This window comes from Camelus ferus, chromosome 7 (genome assembly GCF_009834535.1).
Source record: "Camelus ferus isolate YT-003-E chromosome 7, BCGSAC_Cfer_1.0, whole genome shotgun sequence".
Taxonomy (NCBI): domain Eukaryota; kingdom Metazoa; phylum Chordata; class Mammalia; order Artiodactyla; family Camelidae; genus Camelus; species Camelus ferus.
The window spans coordinates 75,889,633-75,914,932 of NC_045702.1; the positions used below are offsets into that span (position 1 = coordinate 75,889,633).

General features: G+C 40.5%; 1 protein-coding gene across 1 annotated transcript in view; it reads left to right on the plus strand.

The window, feature by feature from the left end:
* LHFPL3 (LHFPL tetraspan subfamily member 3) overlaps positions 1-25,300 on the plus strand; it is a 629,939-nt gene that overhangs the window by 554,605 nt on the left and 50,034 nt on the right. The window contains exon 8 of the mRNA XM_032484193.1: positions 78-200. The gene's annotated coding sequence lies outside the window, so the exon portion shown is untranslated. The remainder of the gene's footprint in view (positions 1-77; positions 201-25,300) is intronic.

Genomic DNA, 25,300 nt, shown 5'->3' on the forward strand with positions numbered 1-25,300 from the left:
AGACAGGCTGCTGGGCCTCATCCTCAGAACTGCTGGTTCAGGTCTAAGGCAGGCCCAAGAATTTGCCTTTCTAACAGGTACTCAGGTGACCCAGGTGATGCTGACGCTGCTGGTCTGGAGACTGCACTTTGAGAACCACTGGCCCAGGCTTTTGAAACTCCAAAACTCTGTGCTTTCTGCTCTCAAGTCCCATGCCTCAGGTATGAGCAAAGAATGGCTTATTTGTTCAAATGGGGGTACAGGACAAGGGGAAGGGGGAATAAAAAATCTGGGAGGAAAAATAACTAATGTTTCAAAAACATCAACAACAAACAAAATCCCACCACTCTGTGGCAATAACGTGATCCCTTTGCTATGCTTTTAATATTCGGAAGAGTAGTGCTTAAGTAGTTGAAAAACCTGGCTACTGGATGGTGCAAAATATTTTTTCTTTGCTCCTGGAATCTTGTATCTGCCCCTACCAAGTATGTCTTGGAAGACAAAAGGGAGCAAGTCCTTCCTCCCTGGTTCTCCTCTCTCCTCTTCCTCTCCATCTTAGACCTTCGGTCTCCCCTTCCCCGCTCTGCTCCCTCAGAGTCTTGCTTCTTCCCTCTTTCTGTTCCTGGTTGACAGTGAGGTACTCTATCCAGTCTTCTCCCAAGTGGAAGAGCTTAAGCTACTACTTCTGGATGCTTGCTGAGCAATATACATACGATGTCTCCTTTAACCCTCACTACAGTCCTGTAGGAGAGTATTTTGTTCTCATTTCACAGATAAGGAAATGGAGGGTCAGAGAGGTCCCACTACTAGGAGGTGGTGAATCAGGATTTGAGCCCAGCTTCATTTGGCTCCCAGCCCTGGGCCCTTTCCCACATCTTCGTGGTCTTGTGTCATTTTGCATCCCCCTGCCCGTAGGACAGATACCTTCCAAAGGAGACCCGCAGTCGTTGCAAAAGCCCTGCTGTAACTATATTTAGCCTTTTAGATTAGGTACTTAGGGCCAGCAGCCCACCACCAAGGACAAGAGCAGCAACTGAAGGGACTCCATGAAAGATGCCAGTCTCCAGGCCAAAGCTTTCTGGGACACATCACTCATGGTAGGGGCTGTAGGACCATTGTTTCCACCCAGGGGATTCCTTCTCTGGATGTATGTTCATTTTGGGGACATTCTTTTTGAAAATGAACTTGGTGGGAACTTACAGTTTCACGCCAAAAAAAAAAACCCACAAAATTCCCAGTGAACCCCAATCGTGTAGGTTGTAGGGAGGAAGTATGTTATTTTTGGCAGAAATAGTCTTAGTCTGGCAGTAAGCTTCTAAAAACATAACAAAAGAACTTTTTAACATCCTGTTTTTTCCTCCTTTTGTTGATTTTTGAGCATTTCTTCCCAAGCAAGGAGTTATGCAACAAGATTTAAAAGTTACCAGACTTTTGTTTTATTGGGAGCTTTATTTGGTTCCATTTCTATGTTTCTGTGCACTTATCTGCTTTGAACTTTACCCTAGGAATTGAAGTGACTATAGAGCACGCTGAGAGGGGCCTAGAAACCCCATGGGGCTGGGTTACAGTTTCCTGGAGCAAAGTGAAAGGCTCCAGAAAGTTAATTGCAGGCTCTGAAGGTCATATGTGGTCCCCTGTCAGTGGGTAGGCAAGCCTTGAACCTAGGAATGTGGGTATCTGTGATAACCAGTCCTTGCTCTTCCTGAACAGAAAATTTCTGATCCCTCTGTCTTTCTAGGTTTCAAAAACATCCATTCCCTGTTTCCCATGAAAGCCAATCTGGTGCAGGGGTTAGGACTTTGGACCCCCAAAGTAGACAGTTTCATCCAGATCTTGGTTCTGCCTCTTCCTAGCTGTGTGATCTTGGGCAAGTGACTTGACCTCTCTGTGCAATTTCCTTGTAAAATGAGGATGATAAAGCATCTACTTCACAGGGTTGTTTTTTGGATTGAATACATTAATACATATAAAATGCTTACTTAGAGCAGTCTCTGATGTGTAGTAAATGCTCAACTAAAGTTGCTCTTATCATGAAATTTCCTTTGTCTTATGATGTAAATTAGATCACAACATGTGAATACATCTAACATCTTTCTGGCTTCCAGACTGTTAATAGACAGAGTCCTGATCCTTGGCAAAGGTGGGTGGTCACAGTGATTCCTCCAGAACACTGGTGCTTCTTATAAATAAGTAACATCACCATCCTTTTAGAGAGGCCTCTTTGCTGCCCCATGGCAGAGATTAAAACCGCAGAGGCAGAAGTCGCAGGTTCAAGTAATCTAGCTTGCCATCACAAGCCCTGCTGCAAAACGTGGTCTTTCTTGTTTCCAGCCAGCTCAGGGGGGCCTGGGCACCGTGAAACTGCAGTCCTGGCCCTGCCATTAACTAGCTGGTGACATGGGACATGTTACTTCAGTTCTCTGGGCCTCAGTTCTAAATAGTAAAATTAAAGGCTTGGGCCAGAACCCTGAGATTTAGAGCTTCCTAGCCCCCAGGGAAACCTGTGCAGGCCTCAGAAAGTGCGTGGCTGCCTGGCCCAGGTGTAAAGCTTGATCATGGCCAACAAGCCCTGTCCACTGAGAGGGAAACCAGCTGAAGTAACAGAAGCAGAGTCATCAGTGTTCTAATGGGTGGTGGTGTCCAGTGCATCCTGGGAGGCTGCTTAGCTGAGATTCTGCACAGCCCCACAGAGTGCTTCCCCCCAGCAAACGTACAGCGCAGGGGAACCATGCAGAGGCGGAGTGAGTGCTGAGAACCCTTGGCCTGCAGTTAAGAGGATTTACCTGGTGTGATCTTGTGATTTATAATAAGAAGTGGATATTTGGTCTTTGTCCCTGTTCTTGGCATATTGCTCCAGAAACCCTCGGAATTTTCTAAGTGATGACAGTGATAAATGTGCCTTTTGTCATGTCAATGACGTGCCTTTGGGACTCCACCAAAGGATGGAGGCTGGTTGCCAGGAGAACCAACCATGTGACTAGAAGGTTGGAATTTTCAGTACCCACCCTGACCTAAGGGGAGGGGAGAAGGGCTGGGGATTGAGCTCCTTCACCAATGGCCAATGATTTAATCAATTGTGCTTAAGATGCCCCTAGAAAGACCTAAAAGGGCAGGGTTCCTAGAGCTTCCAGATTGGTGAACCAGTGGAGACTGGAGGAAGGTGTCAGCTCACAGAAGGTATGGAAGCTCTGCGTCCTTTCCCCATACTTTGCCCTATGCGTTTCTTTCATTTGGCTGTTCCTGAGTTACAACGTAAACTATTAATCTGGTAAGTAAAATGTTTTTCTGAGTTCTGTGAGCCGCTCTAGTAAATTAATGGAACTCTAGGAAGGGGTTGTTGGAACCTCCAATCTATAGCCCGTTGGATAGAAGCACAGGTGACACTTGTTTTTTGTTTCTTTACTTTTTGTTAATTGAGTTATAGTCATTTTACAATGTTGTGTCAATTTCCAGTGGAGAGCACAATTTTTCAGTTATACGTGAGCATACATATATTCATTGTCACATTCTATTTCTCTGTGAGCTACCACAAGATCTTGTATATATTTCCCTGTGCTGTACAGTATAATCTTGTTTATCTATTCTACATATGCTTGTCAGTATCTACAAATTTCGAACACCCAGTCTGTCCCTTCCCACCCTCCTCCCCCTTGGCAACCACAAGTTTGTATTCTATGTCTGAGTGTTTCTGTTTTGTATTTATGTTCTTTTTTTTTTTTTAGATTCCACATATGAATAATCTCATATGGTATTTTTCTTTCTCTTTCTGGCTTACTTCACTTAGAATGACATTCTCCAGGGACATCCATGTTGCTGCAAATGGTGTTATGTTGTCATTTTTATGGCTGAATAGTATTCCATTGTATAAATATACCACATCTTCTTTATCCAGTCATCTATTGATGGACATTTAGGCTGTTTCTATGTCTTGGCTATTATAAATAGTGCTGCTATGAACATTGGGGTTCAGGTGTCACAGGTAACACTTGTGATTGGCATCTGCCATGGGGTAGGGTACAAATTCTTGTAAGACCTCACCCTGTGGGATTTCACACTATCTGCAGATAGTGCCAGACTGGAGTTGAATTGAGTGAACAAACACCCAGTTGGTGTCTGACAATTGCTTGGTGTGGGGGAAAACCCACATGTTGGAATTGGGAGCAGAAATATACCTGGCATCAGAAAGACCTAGGTTCAAATTTCAGCTGTGCTGTTTACTCTTAGGGTGACCTTAAACAAGTCATTTAACCTCTCCTAGTGTTGGTTTCTCTAAGTGTTGTAGTTATTATTAAATAAAGTATATTAACACCTAAGACAGTTTCTGAGACAAACCTTTTGAAGTATCATTAATTACTGTTATTAGCAGCATCACCTGGTGGGAGGAGGGAGGCAGGGCGCTGACTTGGCCGGCAAGGCTGGCTCTGGAAAAGGTAATCAGGTGGGCTCAGTAGATAAGGCACGCTAGGATCTGGTCCAGGCAACTATCAGTATCTTCAGGGAGCAAAGTAAGCAAGGGAAAATGACTGTGTTTAGATCATGGACCAAAGTCTTGGAGGAGTCACGACTCTAGAGCCTTTGACTTATTCCCAGCAGAGGCCCAGCCAGTGGGGGCTGTGGAAGGGTGGATAGAAAGGCATATCGCTGGCAAAGAGCAAGACAGAGTCACTGAATGTCAGCTAAAGGGCAAGTCTTCGGTCCTAATGAGGTAAATTGAGGCGTAAGGGCAGAGTAACGAGCTAGGTCACTGCAGGGCAGATGTCCAGTAGAGGAAGGAAGGGGAGGAAAAGCTGTGACGTGGGAGACCTCGTGGGCTCTCGGAGCCCTGCCCGACCAGTCACGGCCACCAGTGACTCCAGCGCTCAGCACATCTCCCAGCAATGTGATCACCTGGTGTCCAGGGAGGCACGTGGTCAGCACATGACAGTCAGAGGGAGACAGGAAGGAGGAGAATGTTCCTCAGCAGTGACAAGGGCCTGAGCTTGGAAGAAAGACTCTTCTTGTTGGTCTACGATGTACATGTGGTTTGTTCTTGGAAAAGAGCACTCCTGGGTCTACCCCAGCTGTCTACTCAGTTTTTTAACAACTGCCGAATCAAAATGAAATGGAAAGGTTGGAGGGTAAGAATAACTGCAATGACTTGGCCTGCAGATTTGAAGGAATTTCCCCTAAATAGTTTACCAAATATGAAATGTTTTAGGCTCAAACTGGGATTTTGTTTTGTTTTTAATTTAGAAACAAGCCTGAGTACTTGAACCCTCTTATAAACTGTTACCAGAAGTCTGGAAGTTTATACTTCCAAGTTTCCTGTCATTTTTTTCCCTATTCATCTGTTTGTAGTCATGCACGACTCATATGAGAGAAGGAAGAAAAAAAAAAAACCTCTGGGGATAGATGGCAGTTCTAAATCTTTTAGTTTTTTTAACCTGCTCATAAGATTTTTCATTTACTTTAACGTCTCTTTATGGTACAGTTAAACTATCCTTTGCTCCACTACAAACCACTACATGATTTTTGGCCTCAGCTTTGTTTCACTTTGCTGAGCTTTCTTGTTGAGTCTGTTTGTGAGCCAAGTGTCTGTATGGGGCCAACTCAACTTCAGTTGTGAGCCACTGGATTTCATCTATGCCTCAACTTCGAAATGAGTTCCCTGGAAGAATTAGTTCTGTCTCCTTGCTAATGAAGTTAGTAATAGCTGCAACATCATTTCTTTTTATTTTTTCTAAGAGGAAATGCTTCAAAGTCTCTGGTTTGAAAAATGGGAAAAGCTAGCTTTTATCTTTTATAGATTAAAATCCTTTCAGTGCAGATTATAGACTTGACTTTTTTATTTTTTTAGCTGAGTCCATGGTTGTCATCTAATGATTTTAAAAATGCTAATTTGTCATACTTCTTATGGAATAGCTATATCTTAAATATCTCCCAACTCCCTCTGGAACAAAAATTTCCACTTAGGTACAGGATATGAGAAGATGGTTTGGGTACAATTGGTAAAGATGATTTTTTTGTGGATTTCATCAAAGCCTGTTTTTAAAAAATTGTACTACTAAGCTGTTTTAAGTTTTTTAAATACATTTTTATTGAAGTATAGTCAGTTTACATTGTTGTGTCAATTTCTGGTGTACAGCACAATACTTCAGTCGTATAGGAATATACATATATTTGTTTTCATATTCTTTTCCACCATACATTACTACAAGATATTCAATATAGTTCTCTGTGCTATATAAATATAAACTTGTTTATCTATTTTATATATATTAGTTAGTATCTGCAAATCTCAAACTCCCAATCTCTTCCCCCACTGGTAACCATAAGTTTGTTTTCTATGTTAGTCTATTTCTGTTTTGTAAATAAGTTCATTTGTCTTTTTTTTTTTTTAAGATTCCACAGATGAGTGATGATATATGGTATTTTTCTTTCTCCTTCTGGCTTCACTTAGAATGACATTCTCCAGGTTCATCCATGTTGCTGCAAATGGCATTTTTTATGGCTGAGTAGTGTTCCATTGTATAAATATACCACAACTTCTTTATCCAGTCATCTACTGATGGACATTTAGGTTGTTTCCATGCCTTGGCTATTGTAAGTGGTGCTGCTATGAACATTGGGGTGCATGTGTCTTTTTGAATTAAGGTTCCCTCTGGATATAATGGGATTACTGGGTTATATGGGAAATCTATTTTTAGTTTTTTTGAGGAATCTCCATACTGTTTTCCACAATGGCTGCACCAAACTATTCCCACCAACAGTGTAGGAGGGTTCCCTTTTCTCCACACCCTCTCCTAGCATTTATCATTTGTGGACTTTTGAATGATGGCCATTCTGACTGCTGTGAGGTGATACCTCATTGTAGTTTTGATTTGTGTTTCTCTAATAATTAGTGATATTGAGCATTTTTTCATGTGCCTATTGGCCATTTGTATGTCTTCATTGGAGAATTGCTTGTTTAGGTCTTCTGCCCATTTTTGGATTGGGTGGTTTGTTTTTTTCTTACTAAATTCTATAAGCTGTTTATGTATTCTGGAAATTAAGCCTTTGTCAGTCTCATCTTTTGCAAATATTTTCTCCCATTCTCTAGGTTGTCTTTTTGTTTTGCTTATGGTTTCCTTTGCTGTGCAAAAGTAAGCTGTTTTTTGAAGTGATAGTTATGTGGGCCCAAAGTTTTACATAATAAGTAGTCAGAATTTATATTTCCACTCAGCAGTGCACAGGCTTTCATTACCTATTAATGGAATACAAAATGTTCTTGGTAGTTACTTTGGTTTCAAGTCAGCTTCCTATTGTCATGACTTTATTAGACTTAACTGGCCTAAAACCAGCTGGAGAAGATTCCATTATAGCTAGCACTGATTTATTGGTTTCACATTTGCTGAAGAAAGCTTTTGTAAAGACCTACTCTATAGGTAAATAATGTCTCAATATTTTTATAGTCCTGTCTTTAGACTTTGTCATTGTAAAGGGATCGCCTTTTGGTACTGTTAGAAATAATTTGGGTTAGGAAGTAAATATTGGTAGGTTTATTCTTAGTTATTGAGTTTTATTTGCAGATGATTAAAAGTGAATGAGAAATTTTTTTTAAGTGGAAAAAAGTAAAGGTAAATTGTTTCCTTGAGTCATCATAAAAACACATTTAAAATAGCATTTCCCGACCAGCAATGAGTTGTCACAAACTAGGAGTGATCACTGCTTTTACTCTGTGCTCCTCAAGTCTGTTTTAAAAATAGCATATACACATATTGTAAAGGAGCAAATCCCAAATTGTGTTGTACAGCGTGTGTCCTTGCATGTGTAAATAGCAATTATGAAGTAATATTTTGGGCACAACAAATCTGAGAAATTTTTAAGTTGTGAAGTTAGAGTAAATGTGACAGAGAGTGAAAGGGGGAGAGAAGAGTGAAGTGAGAAAACCTGATAGTATTATTTTGTCCTGTTCATTGTTGGCAAAATGGTAAAAAGAAGTTTCTATTACATACCACTGAAAAGGACTAATTAACATATGGAAAAGTGTTCTTTGCATAGTCAAAATCTAGGCAGGGAAAAATAATGTCACCAGAAATTACTGTAGCAAGTTTCAGTAGAGGATTGCAGAACAATAAGGCTTTGTTAATCCCATACTGGTTTGTCCAAAGAGTGTGTAATTCTAAACAATTGCTGCTCCCCAGGCAGGAATTTACAATTGCTACATTTGAAGGGAGGATAATGTGTCATTCCAAGGGGAAATCAGGTCTGGAAAAGGCCTTGTGGTTGAAGAACCTCATATGTCCCAAAACAGCTCCAAAGTAGGCCAAGGAAAACAGACCGAGTGAGAACCACCCTGTGAAGTCAGTCGGCTTCGAAATGAGCTGTATTTCCTTTGCTTCTCTCCTGCCTTTTTGGTGGATGGCAAAATGTCCCCAGAGTAAGGAGAAGGGAGCAAGGCGGGGAGGGCAGAGGAACTCCAGTCCTGGATAAGCTGACTTAGAAAGTGACTCCTCGCCCCTGGCAGGGGCATCCAAGTTCATTCCAGAGCACACCATCATCCATGTATGGGCTGTATGTTTGTTTAATTGATGATGATAGTGAATACAGAGCATCCTCCCTTGGCATAAAAACATTGGACAAGAGTCAGACATGAGTCAACTGCAAGAGGAGGCTTGAATCATATTTTGAACAATTTTGGTCAACAATCCTTCAGAGGACAATCCTCCAGTTTTATGGTATCATTTTTGTGGAATTAAATGTGAACAGCTTAAAATGCCATGACTTTTAGAAAGTTAGCTTTGATTCAAAAGATTGATCTATCCATGCTTCCAGGGACACAAAGCTACGTCAGTCCTCCACAGACGATGGTGAGGCTACACAGAGCGACCAGTTTCTGTGAACTAGCTAATTAGGTAGATAAATAGGTGGTGCCCATAAAACTCTTATGAAGAATCCTCTGTAAATGGGGTAGGCCGTTTTTGACCTCAGAGCTGCCTGTTAGGCACTCAGGAAATAAGGAAGACCTTTAGATGAGACATCCCAGTGGATTTGGGTTCAAATGATGGTCTGGGGCTCTGAGCTGTCATTACCTGTTACAGCATGCACCCGGCATCCAGGTGCTGCTTGGGCGGCAGCATCGATTGTTCACCAGGTATCTGTGTGCTTCTCCATCAGTCGCAGCCTTTCTCTAGTGCGTTGTGTCCAACTACTGAGATAGAAGCGACCCCTGTCACTTCCAGGCTGACACACAGAAGCACCTGTGTTTTCTCCAGGCACCTCCTCTCCCACTAGGACAGTAGAGGCCTAAGACTCCAGTGATTCAGTTCCAAATATCAGAGCGAGAATAAACTTTCATTGTGTTGGGCCAAGATTCTGGGCTTCACTTGTTACTGCAGCACTGTCCAGGCTAATACAGCTGCTTTTCTAGATCCTTTTGTGAAAAAGGGAAAATCCGTCTGGCGAAAGGATGAGCAGTGGGAGTTGTGCTGTCCTGGACCCAGCCACGAAGGCACTGCCAGGTTACCTCTGCTCCCTGGGCCCCGAGTTACTCCACTCACAGGCTGGCGCTCTTCCTGCAGGAGGTGGTGAAGGGGGAAGTGAGGAAGAGCCCTGGCTGGCAGTGGGGTGCCTATGTGACAGTTCCCTTCTGATGGTTTCTCTTCTGATTCACTGCCGCCTCTTGGGATTTCAGGCTTGCTAAACATATGGTACAAATCAGTGAAATTATTCATTGTGGTTTTCTTCTGAGTGAGAGAGCTTCCGCTCCTAAGAAGGGTCTTAACAAAACAGGAAGTTTTTCTTGGATCTAGAAATGGAACGCTGCCTTCTGACATGAGTTTTTACCAACTTCTGCAAATCTCAATTTTCCTACTTCCCAGTCAAGAGGGTGGAGTGAGGAGCAGAGATGAGATAAAAACCAGAAAATGCTGATGTGTGTAGTAGTAGAGTTAGGGCTGGTTGGGTTCAGAGGAGAAAAGGGGAGAGGAAACTGGCAGCCTGACCAGGGCAGACCTCCTTCCCCATCTGACCACTTTATCTCCCACCTCTTCCCACACTTGGAGGTCTGAAGAGAGGAGTGAAGGGCCAAGGAACACGGTGAGTGTTGGTGGTCACCCCTTGATAGGAGCCCTTGACATACATGTCAGAGCTGTCCTTCCTCATGACATTTTGACGTGCCTCACTTGGTGGATTCAGCTCCAAGGGGGCAGGGAACATGTCTCAATACAGGAATACAGGAAGGGATACTTGATTCTCATAACTATCTTTATAATGGGGACTGAAAAAACCAAATATAATTTCTATTTTACCTACAGAGAAAGAGAAACATTAAGAATTTGTTACTTGCTCAGTCACACCAGGGTCAATTAAGAGGTGGGGTTAAAATGCAAGTCTCCCAATTTTTATTCTCTTTCCACTGTATGACCAGTTAAAGTCCTTTCCTCACCTTACACAATAATAGAGACCACTTACCATCACTGCCATTGTGTAATGTAAATTATCACCCCAAGACTCCATTTTATTTATGTCTACAATTGTATTAGGCAAGTCTATCAGGAAAGACATCACAATCTAACGTTATTATCACTGGGGGATGGAGTCTTATGATGCTAGTTCTTAATTTCTTACTGATTTGTATTTTCTATTCTTTCCCCCAAGAGTAAACACATATTACCAATACTATCTAAAAAAAATAGGGTAAGACTGCTTCTAGTTTTCAGTGTTTTCTGTATATAGAGAATTCAGTAGGCTTCTAGCTCAGAACTTTCAGTGATGAATCAAGTAGGTCGGGAGTGGAAAAACCACAGGAAGGGAATTATGGCAAAAACTGCTAGTTGTCCTCCAGTCTGTACTTTTCTTCTATAATTATAGAATTTTGCGGGAATGTAGATATGAGGTTGGAGCTGGAGCCGTTATCTTGGACTATGAAATAGAAACCATGTATTGAGCATAGCAGCACAATGACAGAAATGGGGCCCCTGACACTGCTGAGCCACCAATGTTTTTCAGCATCTCTGTTAACTTGTGAGCCCATATCCTAAGAAATACCAGATCCAAATGTTTAGTTGAACACTGCTCTTGACTTCCTGACCCTGAAAACAAATGCACTCTTTGGAAAGAACATTCAACTGAGTTTGTCAAGCTTTCTTTTATTTGTGGGCACAAGAACCTGATTCTACCTTGAGTGAGTCCAGGACATGTATATATGATAAGGATGGTAAAGAAACTGCAGAAATGCAGCAGATCATATATACCGGGCTCTTACTTTCCAGTTGTTCCTGCCTAACACTAACCAACCGGTCCTGCCTTATTCAGCACCCCCCCCCCACCAGTTCAGAACCTGTGCATATGGTGCCAGGGGTGTGGTGTGGGAAGGCTACTTTTATGAGCCTTCTTGCCACCTCGCCTCTCAGGCAACATTGTGAATTCAAGGCCACATTTGCCACTTAGTATGAATTCAAATGAATTATTATGATTATTTTATTTTTATTGAAGTGTAGTCAGTTACAATGTGTCAATTTCTTGTGTACAGCATAATGTTTCAGTCACACAAATACATACATATATTCCAAATGAATTATTGAAAATTATAGTCAATCATGTATTAACACATAGGATAAGTTAAGGTGACTAAGGAAAAACCACAGGGTAGCAACTTGAGAGAAATTCTGAACCTTTCTGACAGCTCTTAGGTTAGGATCACAACATATGCTCACCTCCTGAGCTACTCATTGGCAAGATTCAAGCCAGGCTCTGGTCTATGTCTTTCCTGGGTAATACTGAGCCCCTTTATAATCTACAGACAGAATGTCATAATTTAGAGAGGTTGGCAAAGCCCTCCAAACCCGTTAATTAGCAGCTCTATTCTACTCAGGGAAGTTTGTAACTCATCCAGGCTCCTTCCAGATTAAAGCAATACCTGACTGAATGCTGGAGACACTTCATGATTGTGTTTGAGAATTCTATCACAACTTTCAAGGTTAGTCTCTGATACCATGGGCAAGGCCGTGGTAATATTTCATTTCCCCCTTTTTCCAAGTAAGGAATCTGTAAAGTCACACAGCAGCGTCAGGATTTAAACCTTTCTTCATCTAAGGCCAAAGCACATTTTGTTTCCAGCCCTCACTAGGCAGAGTTGGTCCAGAGGCTGGAAAAGTCATTTGACAGCATTCCAGCCCCGTCAGCATCTTCACTGAGTAGCTTTGTTATTTGCTGTAAACAGTTGTAAATTTCCAGAACTGCAGACACACCCATATAAAAACGTTAATGACTAAAATGCCTCATAAAACCAATGCAAATGAACAGTGTATTGAAGTCCCATTAGAATTCTGTTTCTAGATTCTCTCCACCAGCACAGATAATTGACAATGGACAAGACTTAGTTTTTCTTAAATTATGTTTAGTCAGCTCTATAAAATCTGACTCCTTCTGTCATCCTGTGAAACTCCTCAATTCTGGAGAAAATGGTGGCTGATGTTATGCTTTAAACTACTTTTCAAAAAATGTGAAACCTATTTTTCTAAGGGAGAAATTGAGGCTTGTGTAAACAACAGAAATTTTCCAGGCTCCCAAGTTTGGCTGAAACGCTTTCCGAGGACACACATAGGGGCAATTCTGTTGTTAGTACTTCTGCTTTCTAAAAGTTCCAGAAACCATAGCTTCTGGTAAAGTGCCCTGCTGGAATAGCAGGCTTTAGAAAACAACAACAACAACAACAAATCCCACTGGGATGAAAGAGGCTCATTTGTTTTCAAGTTGTGGCCCCTCCACCCTCCAGGCAGCCCCTCCCCCTGCCTGTGTCTGCAGCTGATTTATAATCTTCCACCCACACAAGCCTTGGTGTTCACTGAGCTCCTACAAGGAGGTTAAGGTGTAAACCTAGAGGAAGCTTTTAAGGACAAGACCTTGGAGTAGGGGGAAGGAGGGAGAGAGCTAAAGAGAGGAAAAGCAATTAGAAGAACACGTGCTTGGCCCAAGTGAGCGCGCACATGTGTTGGGGAGGCCTGGCTAACTGAAGGACTGACTGGTGGATGTGGTTTTGCCCGCCAAGACCAACCTTTGGTTCTTCGGCAGCTTCTGGTGGGAGAGCTCATTGCCCAGTGTGCTGTGACTGGTGCGCTTGTGAACACCCCTCCCTTTTGTCAAGATTTCTTTCTGTGCTTGCACAGCCGGATCTGAAAGTGTTCCCAGCTGTAAAGCTTGGGATGTGTCCTGTATCCTCTGGGGGGTAAATAGCAGCTGCAATCTTGTGCCAGGACAGAACTTGCTGCCCCAGCGTGGAGGTTCAGTGGGTGATGAGTGCAAAAAGATTTCTGGAAGAGAAAATGAGATTCCCCCATGAGCCAGCCTTTGAAGACTGTAAGGTGCCTAGCACATGGGAGCCATCTGGCTTGTAGAAATGATCATTATGGCAGGGCTAGTTAGGTGGGCTGTCTTGAAAGGAAGAAGCTCAGAACTGATGGCCAGTGCCTGAAGGGAGCTGCAGGATTCTCCTTGCACTTCTGAAGACTTTCCAAAATTCTGTGTGTTTCTGATGCAGTGTTGAAGCCATGGGCTCTAGAGGCTGACTTGGGTTGGATGTCTGGCTCTGACACTTACCTGGGTGACAGAGCAGTTTTCTCTTCTGGGAATAGGGAAAATACCCTTTGCCTAACTGGACTGTGGTTTTGAGAGTGAGAAGTAATATATGTAAAATGCTTAACATAGTGTCCCGACATATAATAGAAGCTCACTAAATGGCCAGCTGGTGAATGTTTAAGGAAAAATTAATCTGATCGAGCACTGAAATGGTACAAGGGGAAGAGAAACATACTGACATGTCTAATACAAGGCATATAGGAAAATTAAGCATGGGGACACTTACCATATACAAGGCCAAACAAAGACTCCAAAAGGGGGGATGAGGATATAGCTCTGGTAGAGCACATGCTTAGCATGCATGAGGTCCTGGGTTCAGTCCCCAGTACCTCCTCTAAAAATAAATAAATGAATGAATAAACCAAATTACCTCCCCCTTAAAAAAAAAAAAAAGACTCCAAAGGGATTCAGGGGGTCAGAAGCACTCAATGCTTTCTGCAGATAACTGGGCTTTGGGGGAGCCGTGGGCATGGTGATGTCAAGCACCAAAGCCTTGGTCTGTCAATGCAGGAAGAGAACTACAGGTGGGTCAGAAGGAGTAAACTTTAGCTCATATGCCTAAGCAAAGCTGGAACTAGGTGAGAATGGATGAGAATTCTGGAACCTACTACTCTCACTGATTTGTAAACCCTGATTCACATGGATTCCATAGTCAATTATGCTTTCACTCTGTATACTGCTAACACATATACTGCCCAAACCTGTTCAGAAACCACACTAATCCAGAAAGAGGCCTTTGGAGCCTATGCTCAAAAATCAGAAATTTGAATCCAAGTGTTTGAAGTTTCAATTATTTTCTATCACTCTGCATCTTCTATATTTTCTAAGGTCAACCATGTAACCATGTACCTTGAACATTAAAACAAGACAAGTATTCCTTAAAGGGAATGTAATTATAGGCACTGCGAAGGATGCCAAGAAATTTAACATGCTTCCAGATTTCAGAAATGGCATGAGTTGACTCAGTAAGATGGGACCAAAGAATCATAATTAGGCCTTTATTCTTTTTTTTTTTTTTTTTAGCTACTCACTAACATTTTTCACATTCCCCAACTAGCAGATTATGACACTTGAGTCAAGATTACTGTCTTCAAGCATGTTTAGTATTGACTGGATCTATATAGTGTAAAACAGATAGCTAGCAATTACTGAGCTCCTATTATGTATGTGGACATCCACGTTATAGTTCTTAGGATTATCATCATTTTATAGATGAGGAAATTGAAGCCCAGAGATTAAGGAACTAGTTAGTGTAAGGTCACAGCCTAGTGAGTGTCATGACTAGGAAATAATGTGTAAGTGCAGAGACGGGTAAGTCTCTTTGGATGTCGAAAAAGAAGCAAGATCAGTCACACTGGGAAGGTGGATTGAAATTGACATTTTATCCTCTTCCAGTGAGCAGCTCAGGAAGGATCAAGCAAAGCTCTTGTCATTTAAAAATAGTGCACTAGAGGGCGCCAAATACACAAACTGCAACTAAAACTTTTTTTGATAATGCAGTTCCCACAGTGCTACGATATATAATCAGTAATGGATTCAAGCCAAAAGGCCATCCCAAAAGAGTATGACGTAGTTTATGATAATTAAGTAGCTGTTTCTAGTCCCTCAATTAAAAACAAAAACAACCTCGTGCTTTATATTGAGCAATTTGTAGTTTGTCTCTACTTGATACTGATTGTTACTCAAAGTGCCTTTCAGCTGGTGTTTAATTTCTCTTTGCTCTGCCTGCTGAATGGTAAAGGAAAAGGACAGAGTGACCTGGAAAGGGTAGGATAACCTAGATGAAAATAAATTTTTAAAAATTACACTGAGATATATTTCATCTTATAAAATTTATTTAGCAAAGTAAAACATACGTTTATTAAAGATACACACACACACACATTCATATCTAGGAGCTTAAAATGAAAAGGAACAAGACCTCAAGAAGCAACATCTTTTAGAGGTAACTCCAGATTCTTAAATATGTTTATGTTTCTAGTTCTTGATTTATAAAACTGACAATATTTGTTTTCTTCTATGGAAATTGAGGAGTTAGTTAATAGAATATCCATCTCTTATAAGTTACAATTTACAAAATAACTTATTTTCCACTATTACAAGAGGAATACCTCAGCATTGCAGAACATTTTAAAACTAGACATAAAGAGGAAATACTAACATTTTGATGTATATCCTTATACACAATTTTTTTTTTACAAAATGGTATTATCATGAACATGGGATTTCCTCAAACTGTGTATGATGCCCATCTTTCTATGTTAGTAAATATTTCATTTCATTTTCGGTTTATCTTTATTGTAGTATAACTTACATAAAAGTTAAATGTTCTAAAGCTTAGGGAACCTCCACCTCTTCAGCCAGTGTTGGGAACAGGTCATTTCACTCCACAGTAAGAACTAGTGTTTGAAGGTATCATTCAGTCTCAGTTATTGGTCAGTGAGAATAGTGTCTGAAGGGGCAAGGACTTAAAGAGTCCTGCTGGGAATGCAGAAATCAATCAAAAGAAGTTAACTTAGCCTGGAAGGGAAAAATTCTATTTCTCAACATCTCAAGACTCAGTGGATCATGAATGAGTTAGTCACAAGTTTGGAGTTTGTCTATTTTTTGTTGTAAGATAATCTCTTGTATGCTTCTCTATCAGTCCCTTATAAATTATAACAAGAAGTGTAACTACTAGAGTCATTAGCGCAACTAAAAAATAAAAAAGCATCTTTCTCCTTTTCAAGACTGCCCCACTCTACCCCTACCGGCACCTGGTTCCAAATGGTAGAGGGCAAGAGTTGGGAAGCGTTATGGCCTGCTGTCAGGCAGCAGCCTAAACTGCACCTGGGAAGAGGCTTGTCTCCCTTTTCATTCGCCTCCATTTTCCCTGTGAAATAAAAACATGATGACGCTACAATTATAGCAAACCTAGTCTTGTCCACTATCCCTACAGGGTACTCATCCAGTACAAAGTTCTGCAAAAAGGGGCAAGTCAAGTTGGGTAAGAGCAGAAACTTCCTTAGGAACTAGGAGCTTGAAAGGCTGCCTGGGAGCTTGGCAAACATGCTAAAGAACCATTAGACAAACAGCTCTTTCATGTAGAGAAAGCCATTCCTGTGGGGAAGGAGACTCTTTAACATACCTAACACAACCAACATTACTTGGAGCAAAAAGACGCTCGATAAATTCTTCTCACTTTTCCTTATTTTTATTTAACCTTTATGCTAGCTGCTACTCTATGCCAGGTATTGTTCTAAGCGCTTTGCATGTATTACCTCATTTGATTCATTAACAAATTAGAGGGGCTCAGAAATTAAGTAACCTTTTAAATTTGAACACGGCTGGGAGGCGGTGACAGGGGATTCAATTCAAACACAGGTCATTCGCATGGCAGGGACATGATTGCTGTGGCCTCTCTCGCAGAGCACCACGAATAATGAGCAGTCACTTCCTCCCGGCACACAGCACAGTAAACTGGCCGCTGCCGGCATTCCGGAAGACGGCGGTTGCTCCAGGTTCAGTCTGAGCGGGGTGCGCCACGGCCCTGGGGAGTTGGAAGCGGCATCATGCTGTGTTTTGGAGGAAGCGAGGAGAGGCTGGCGTTAAAGGGTGTTACACGGTATCCTGAGTACAGAGGAGGCTCAGGCTCAGGCTCAGGCTCAGGCTCTGGGCCCCGGGCCCTGACAGCGCCGAGCGGAAGTGGGCTCGGCCGCGCAGGAAGTGCGTTTCTGGGGCTACCCCGCGAGGACGCGGGCGGGGCGGCGGCGCCTGCGGCACAGCGGACGCGCGGGCAGCCCGCCGGGCTCGGCCCGAGGGGCTGCCGGGCTGTGGACAGGGGAGGGCGGCTTTCCGGGGCCGCGTCCGCCCGCCCCCAGGCCCGCGAGGGCGGCGCCCGCTGTGACGCAGGAAGCGGCTGGGCTACGCCCTTGACTGCGCGGCCAGCCGGCTGGGCTGAGGAAGACGCCAGGCCTCGGCTCGCTCGGCCGGCTGCCAAGCCACGAGTTTGGATCTGCTGCGCAGCCACCCACGGCTTGCTCCTGCAGACGGAGAGCGAATGTTTGGACTGCGTGGTAGAGTTCACGAGGGCAAAATACCATCCCATCAAGAGCGAGCAAGATCTCAATGAAGAGGTTTCTCCTCTAGTATCAAGGGGATCTTGGGGCGGGCGCTCAGTTCGGATTAAGCCAGTTAGGTACCACACACAGTGAGAGGGGCTATTTCCACAAAAAGCCGAAACTGGGTGACGGAACCTCTCCCTCGTTTTGATTGGCCAGCTTGTTTGGAGGGCTAACTTCTTTCTCAGTTGTTTCCAACTAACGTAAAATTCCTCACTGTGGCGTCTCACCTCAGCCACTTTTAAGTGAGCTAGATTCTCCAGGGTCAGTCGAGAGAAAGGGTTATTCTAGGCTAGAACAGGGTGTTGAGGTAACCTTAGCTACAGGCCACGTTACTTAGCCTTCCTTCAGAGTTTTAACACCTGGCAAAGGATTCCTAACAACGAATCCGTAGACAGAAATTTAGAGTTGTGTGCACCGCCTAATACACATCTACAACGTTCTGAGAAAGGATTCATAAACTTTAGGGGGCTGTCAAAAAGGTCATGGCACAAAACTAGTTAATGTCTGTGTATTTGGGGATCAAGGGAAGCATCTCTGGAAGAAACTCATGTTAAGGTGATTTAAGCTTATTTTTTGGGCGCTTCAAACAAACTGATCTTGTTGCAAATAATTTTGTTCCATGAAACCATCGGAAAAGTAAAGATTCTGATCAATCATTATTTTAATCCATACTTTGTAGATATTTTAAAGCTGTTTTCCTTATGTACAAAGAACCTGGTTTTCGCACTTGGTTTCTCTATTTTCCAGTTATGGCTGGATTCAGGTTACTAGTGTAACTGTCAAAAAAAATTTTTAAGCCTACCAACAGTAGCCATTTGAGTAGCAATATCAGATTGTTAAACCCACCATACAGACAAGTAACTTCTTTTTAGATACAAATTTCCCTGAAGATTGTTAATCTTGTTACTTTAACTCTTTTGGCCAGGTGAATTCCCTTACCCTACAAGTCTTCGAAAGTGTTATTATTCTTGAATTCTACAATTAAATATCTTTTGCAGCGGGTTATCTTTAATCATGTAGGTTTCTTGTTCACCAGGAATAAAGAGGGACTGTCAAATCTCACATGTGATGCAATTTATCTGCACACAGCTCAAAATAGTTTTTTCTTCCTCCTTCCCTGTAGGATTGCACTGTAGATTCATAGCTCCCTCAAAAAGCTGTGATTGCTCATATACACTCCTCTTCACAACTATTCATACTATGCCCTATATAATATTTGCATCCCTAAAGTCGTTAAAAAATACTGATCTGGGTTTCATAAAACATTGCATAAATAAGGAGCCTAATATTATGGTATCATTTCTCATATTTTAAAAGGAGACAATGTCTTCAGTGCAGTTTCAGTATCAAAAAAGGAAACATTTCTTTTGATTATAGTTTCTTTTTCAAAATATAGGACTGATTTGATTTTAACTTGATAGGTTTATCAAAATCTGCACCACCGGTAACTCTGCTGCAGGTTGACCCAGAATCTGCATTTTTAAGAACCACTGGCTTGAAGGCAAACACATCATGCTTGCTTCAAATCATTTCTTTGGTTAGTACCAGGTTCTCCTGACTATACAATCAGATGGAAAATACCTATCAAGTCATGACAGCCACGAAACCGAGTAATTTGCGCAAAAGTGCAAATGTGCTTCAGGAATTCATGAAGTTCTACTGTTTCACAGGGAAGGAACACAGCCAAATACAATGTACTGGATGGAAATGTGGCCTTTTCTATAGAAAAACCTGTTTTACAAATACTTCATGCTTTTATTCAAGATGTTCAGGCTTGGAGATAATGTATTCCAAGTTTATAAAACCAGTTTAAATTCTCCACCTATTTATGATCAGAATTTATAATTATTACCTTGATTAATGTTGATTAAGGGCCTCGGTTGAGGGAAAGCACTGGAGTTGGCAAATCAAGCTTTTGCAGGCCCAGGACCTGAATCAAGTAGTAAAGAACAGACCCTGTACTGCAGTCACACCTTGCCAAATACCTGGTAAAATTAGGCGGCTAAATCCAGTGAGACACTCCCCAAAGATATTAAGCAGGTGCTCTGTTTCATTTATAGGTGTGTTCCTCTGTAACAAGCAGCCAAAGGGTTCTTGTTAGTATCAGTCCTATACCCAGTGGGACCTTGCACCAAGCATCAGTGTCACAAGGTAGAAGAACATAGAACTGATCATATTTGCCACTTCCTAAGCAAGTACAAGAATATACTTGCCAATTTTGTATATTGCCCAACTGCTACATTGTTCTGCATAAGAAAGAAAACTTTGAGGAGGAAATTTTTAGAAAGACTGGGCAGCTGAAAAGTGAGAAACAAAAAGCTTGGGAGAAACAGTACTGTACGGTATACTTTAAAATTTGTTGAGGATAGAGCTCATGTGTTTCTTCTACCACAATTAAAATCTTAGGAGATAACTGCATGGGATTTTGTGAGCAAAATAGAGTAATTTTTGTGATTTAAACTTCCTACTTAGTCTCCCCTGTGAAACTGTCAGTAAAATATGTATTACTTATTAATATCTTGTGATTAAGTACCCAGCCCAGTTTTAAATTTTAGGATGAGTCAAAGGCTGCCCAAGGAAGGCAAATACACATGGGATGTACATGGATTGGTGACCAATTTTTAAGGCCAATATAGCTTTGATAATTACTTTATAAAATGCTAACACCTCACTGAAGAGTCCATCATCTTTAAAAAAAAAAAAAAAACTTGACTGCTTATTATGTCTGACTAACTTTGCTAGCACAGTCTGTCAAGTAAAAAGTATTCATAGTACTTTGTGATTCCACAGTATTAAACTTTTACAAAGGAGTACCATATTTGAAGATTAAGTTTTCCCAGTGAGGAGGCAAATAATCCTTTTCCATTTATTAATGTCATGTATCCCATTAGTTTATTCTTTTTGAATACTGAGCATGATTCAGGCCTTGGCTCACAATTTCCTTAACCTATTAGTTTCTATTTCTCTTTAAAATAAGGGTATTGCCAACATGATTATTTCAGAGAATGCTGTTGTACAACCAACTACCTAGTACTCAGTAGGTAAGAGTGAGAGTAAGTAAAACCTCCAAGAGAGAAGTATGCACTAAACCAAGGTTACCTGTCCACATTTGTTAGTGGCTGCGCCATATCTTCTTTAAGTACATTTTTTCCCTATATGTCACTAAGGTGTAGGGTACAAAGCCTAATAGTTTAAATATGATAAAAACATTTTTACATGTTATTATAAGTTCATTTTAATGACAGCATATTATTCCATCTGCTGACTCTGACACAGGGTATATAATTATTTGCCTATTCATCAGCCAATTCTTAATATTTGTATTCTGACCTCCTGGCTAAAATGGCCTCCCTCTCTTCTATGTATCAACTGATTCTTTAACCACCAGCGGGCTCTCTGGCTTACCAGTTACCACATGAGCATTATTTGTTTTTAGACAGTCTTAAATTCAAAGTATCTCCTTTAATTGCTCTAGTCCAGGAATTCACAAATTTTCCTTCTGCACGGGGCCACACAAGAAATATATTAGGCATTTCAAATCACAAAGTCTCAGTCACATAGGGTCCCCCCACCTCCACACTAACCCTGTAAAAATATAAACGTTTTTAACTCCCCAGCTCTAAAAACACAGGTGGTGCTTGCTAAAGTTTACCCATTCCTATTCTAGTCCTTAATAGGAAAAAGGGTAGGTAAAGCTCAACCTCATGCATGCATGTATGATCACAGTAATTTAAAAGTGCCGCCTGGATATTTAATTCCACTTGGTCTTTACCATAATGCTTTTTGGCATCTGAAATTATCACTGAATGCTTGTTTGGTCAATTAATACAGTATTAAAATATACTCACACTTACTTTAGGGGAAAAGAAACTCAATGATTATAAAGTAAGAAATAACTGAAACTGAAATTTAAGTTTATTGCATCATGGGTGCAATAATCATTTACTTACACGTATAATTTTATTGTTTTACATTTAACATCTTATATCTCATATAGCTCCTAAAACTTGCTGCTGTAATTCTAGTAACTTAGTAACATAATGGAAATTGTTATTTTATGAAAATACTCCCAAAGATTTAAAAATAACACTTGAAAAAAATTAAGGTTACGTTTCTCAAATAGTTTATTTGGTTAGTCTGCATATGGAATGAGCTACATGTTCAAATAATCCACCCAATTTTTTTTTTTTTTTTTTTTTTGGCCACATACCTACCCAGTTCCTCATTTTACTCTCATGTTGTGTGGGATGGAACCAATTTGGAATATTGTATTCCATTGTAAAGGTCCAGAGGAAAAAAGAGCTGACCAAAGGTGCGATAAACTGCTCCAATATCACTGTGGCTATTTAATCAGAAGTCAGTCACTTGTTGGGCAAATTAATGCATGCATATGGTTAACACTGGATACCTCAGAGAGCTTTAGGCTAATCGTAAATTCTATCAGTCTCCACTAATATTTGTTAAGCTTACACTGAATGGAGTAAGACTGACCACTGTGACAGCCCGCAGATATACCTAAGATATACAGTGTCTGAAAGGAATTTCAATGGAGTGTTCTTGTTCATGTATTTGGCACTTGTGTGAACTCAGGTTCCAGGAATATTGATACTTTAGATGAGTCCCTGGGGCAACAGAAACCATCAAATGATAAACAAAGAATGAAGGCCAAGTTCTTCTCTTTAGGACCCATAACTCCATCCTTATCTCTGCCCTTGGGTGTTTACAGAGCACATTATTTAAAACTTCAGCCACTCACATATTATTCCTCACTGCCTCTTTGAACAGGAAAAATGATTAACACAGTGGAATGTTGGAAGGACTAAATTCTACACTTCATTTGTCCCTTCAGTCGTGAATTTATCAGGCAGGAGGCATTAAGTACAGTCATCTTTAATTTTCTTCCCATCTCACCTCACAATTCTTTATCTTATCCATACATTCTTAAATGCAGTCAGTTGTCTTTTACCTTTCAGGTTAAAGAATCCTATAGCTAATGATGTGACTAATTTCCAATTTGGGGCAACTCTATGCTAATTTGGGGGGGTTCAATGAAGGGTAAGGTAAGGAATAACTATGACTCTTACACTAGCCAAATACTTCATCATCTACATAGTGATGCCTATGTATGGACTCCCACTGTCCCTACCTAGGAGCCAGTGAAATACTGCCAAATAACCAGGGCTTGGCAGAATCAGCAGGGAAGGATTTGGTTGAGCTTAACTTTGCTCTAGAATAAATTTTACATTTTCTATTCCTGGTTAATCTTCTGGATAATACAGTGACCACAGTAGGAATTACTCAAAACTAGAAGATGTTATCAGTATTCCCAGAAATACACACACACACACACACACAGTTTATTACTAGCTTGATGAAAGAATGAATTTCTTGTATTATATTTACTATATTTTATGTATCTCTGCATATGCTAATGACCTGCTGAAGTAATTTGTAGTTCTTTATACTTAGCTTTCATAAATAATTTAAAAGTTAAAAGAATGCTTACTTACCAATCTAACATAAGGGATCAAAACATTTGATTTTAATAAATAAACATCTCTCTGAGGCCGAAGGCTCAGTAAGCAAGGGACAGATGTGTTTAAAAAAAAAAAAAAAGTCTAATTTGTCAATTTATGAAAAGAATTATATTTTGGCCAGTAGTGTCTTCCAAGGAAATTAATTATATGGAAGTCCAATTATATTCATAATGTTGCCTGGTGAACATAATACCAAAACATGTAGAATTATATGATGAGAATATTTATTGGTATTAGGACTGAATTTTTTGTGAAGTAGGTCCTTAAAGTCCCAGCTCATGACATCTAAATTTCTTAAGTTATACTACTCTTACATTACTAATATTAAATGAAATGATGCTTCTTTCTACTCTGAGTTGCTGCTTCTGGGATTTAAAGTTACTGGTATGACCTTTAAGGGAAAACAGTAATCTTAGTTAAAAGATCACACACACACACACACACACAAAAACATAAACACAAAACAGAAACAGACTCATAGACATAGAATACAAACCAGTGATTGCCAAGGGGGTGGGGGGTGGGAAGGGATAGACTGGGATTTCAAAATGTAGAATAGATAAACAAGATTATACTGTATAGCACAGGGAAATACATACAAGATCTTAAGGTACCTCACAGAGAAAAAAATGTGACAATGAATATATGTATGTTCATGTATAACTGAAAAATTGTGCTCTACACTGGAATTTGACACATTGTAAAATGATTATAAATCAATAAAAAATGTTAAAAAAAGATCACATTGTCTGAACATTTTAGAATAATTAGTTGTAAAAGTAATAGGATGAAATGTCACTATGTTTAAAATAAGTTGATAGCTCCTCTTCTTTTAAAATGCTCATATATATTAAAGGAGAGGAGGAGTTTAGAAATTAGGCTTCTTTTTCACAGCAAACTTAAACACCCCTAAAAAAAAAAAAAAAAAAAAAAAAACCAGACTGGTTCTCATATTAAGACTTGACCCTATCTACTACAGAAAAAAGGGTCAGCCCATCAGAATATTCTAAATTTCTTAGAAAACAATTTATGTTGCTGTTTAGATGAAATCTCCAAGAAAAAAATGCAAGAAATGGTTCGTGCCAATAGTACCTCTAAGCTTCTCAGGTTGGAGAGGTCTAACAGTATAATGACACTCCCCCCAAAAGAAAAACCAACCAACCAAGAAACAAAAAATCCTGTCTTGGCACTGTAGCTTTACGCAGACATTTTGGTGAGGTGCTTCATTCCATATTTAAATATTTATCAAAGTAGCATTTGCATGAAAAGTACCTGAGGATGAGAGGTTTGTGTAAAATGCAGTTTCCTGGGTCACACTAAGGAGTTCAGCATATGGTTCTTCAGAGATTGCTACATTCTAAGAAAATTATAAATGATATGTAACAGCTTGGGAGAGCTGTGTGTGTGGAGGTCAGGAATGTATAGTTTAATAAGCTTCCCAGATAATTATGGTGGTCAAACTGGCTTGGGAACCACTGACTTGCAGCATTTTAACATGTCCGTAGTAGGGAAACTAATTTTTAAAAGTAGGTGTTTTTTGTTGTTGTTGTTTTTAATTTTAAAGCTTGGCAGCCATGACTATAACCCTGGGCATAAGAATCTGCCTTCAGTGAAAAAATCAATTGTTAGAAATGGATGACCATCTAAATTCTTCCTTGAGAATTAAATGTGTAATATTTCTACCAGTTCTTTACGTAGTACACCTTCAACTAACACGTTGGAAAAGAAATTTGTTGGTATCTATGTAACAGAATGTATCAACTTATTTAATGTTGCAAATCTTAGAAGTGATTTTTAACTTAGGGCCAACCTTGCCTGAAGAATATAAAATTGCTTGTGTTGTGGGGGGACTGGTTAGTACATTTATGGATTCAAGTTTATAAAAAAGGGTATCAACATCATTTACTGTTGACTGTAAACCATTAAGAATTTAGGCTAACTACCTTTCTATGCAGAGATAAACATACCTTTACCAAGGCCAATTGGAGATGTTTAATCCCTAGGACTGTTACTGCCTATTGGTAAGCATTTATAGATCTCTGTATTTGTGGGACCATTGCTACTCTTTTGAAATGAGATACCAGA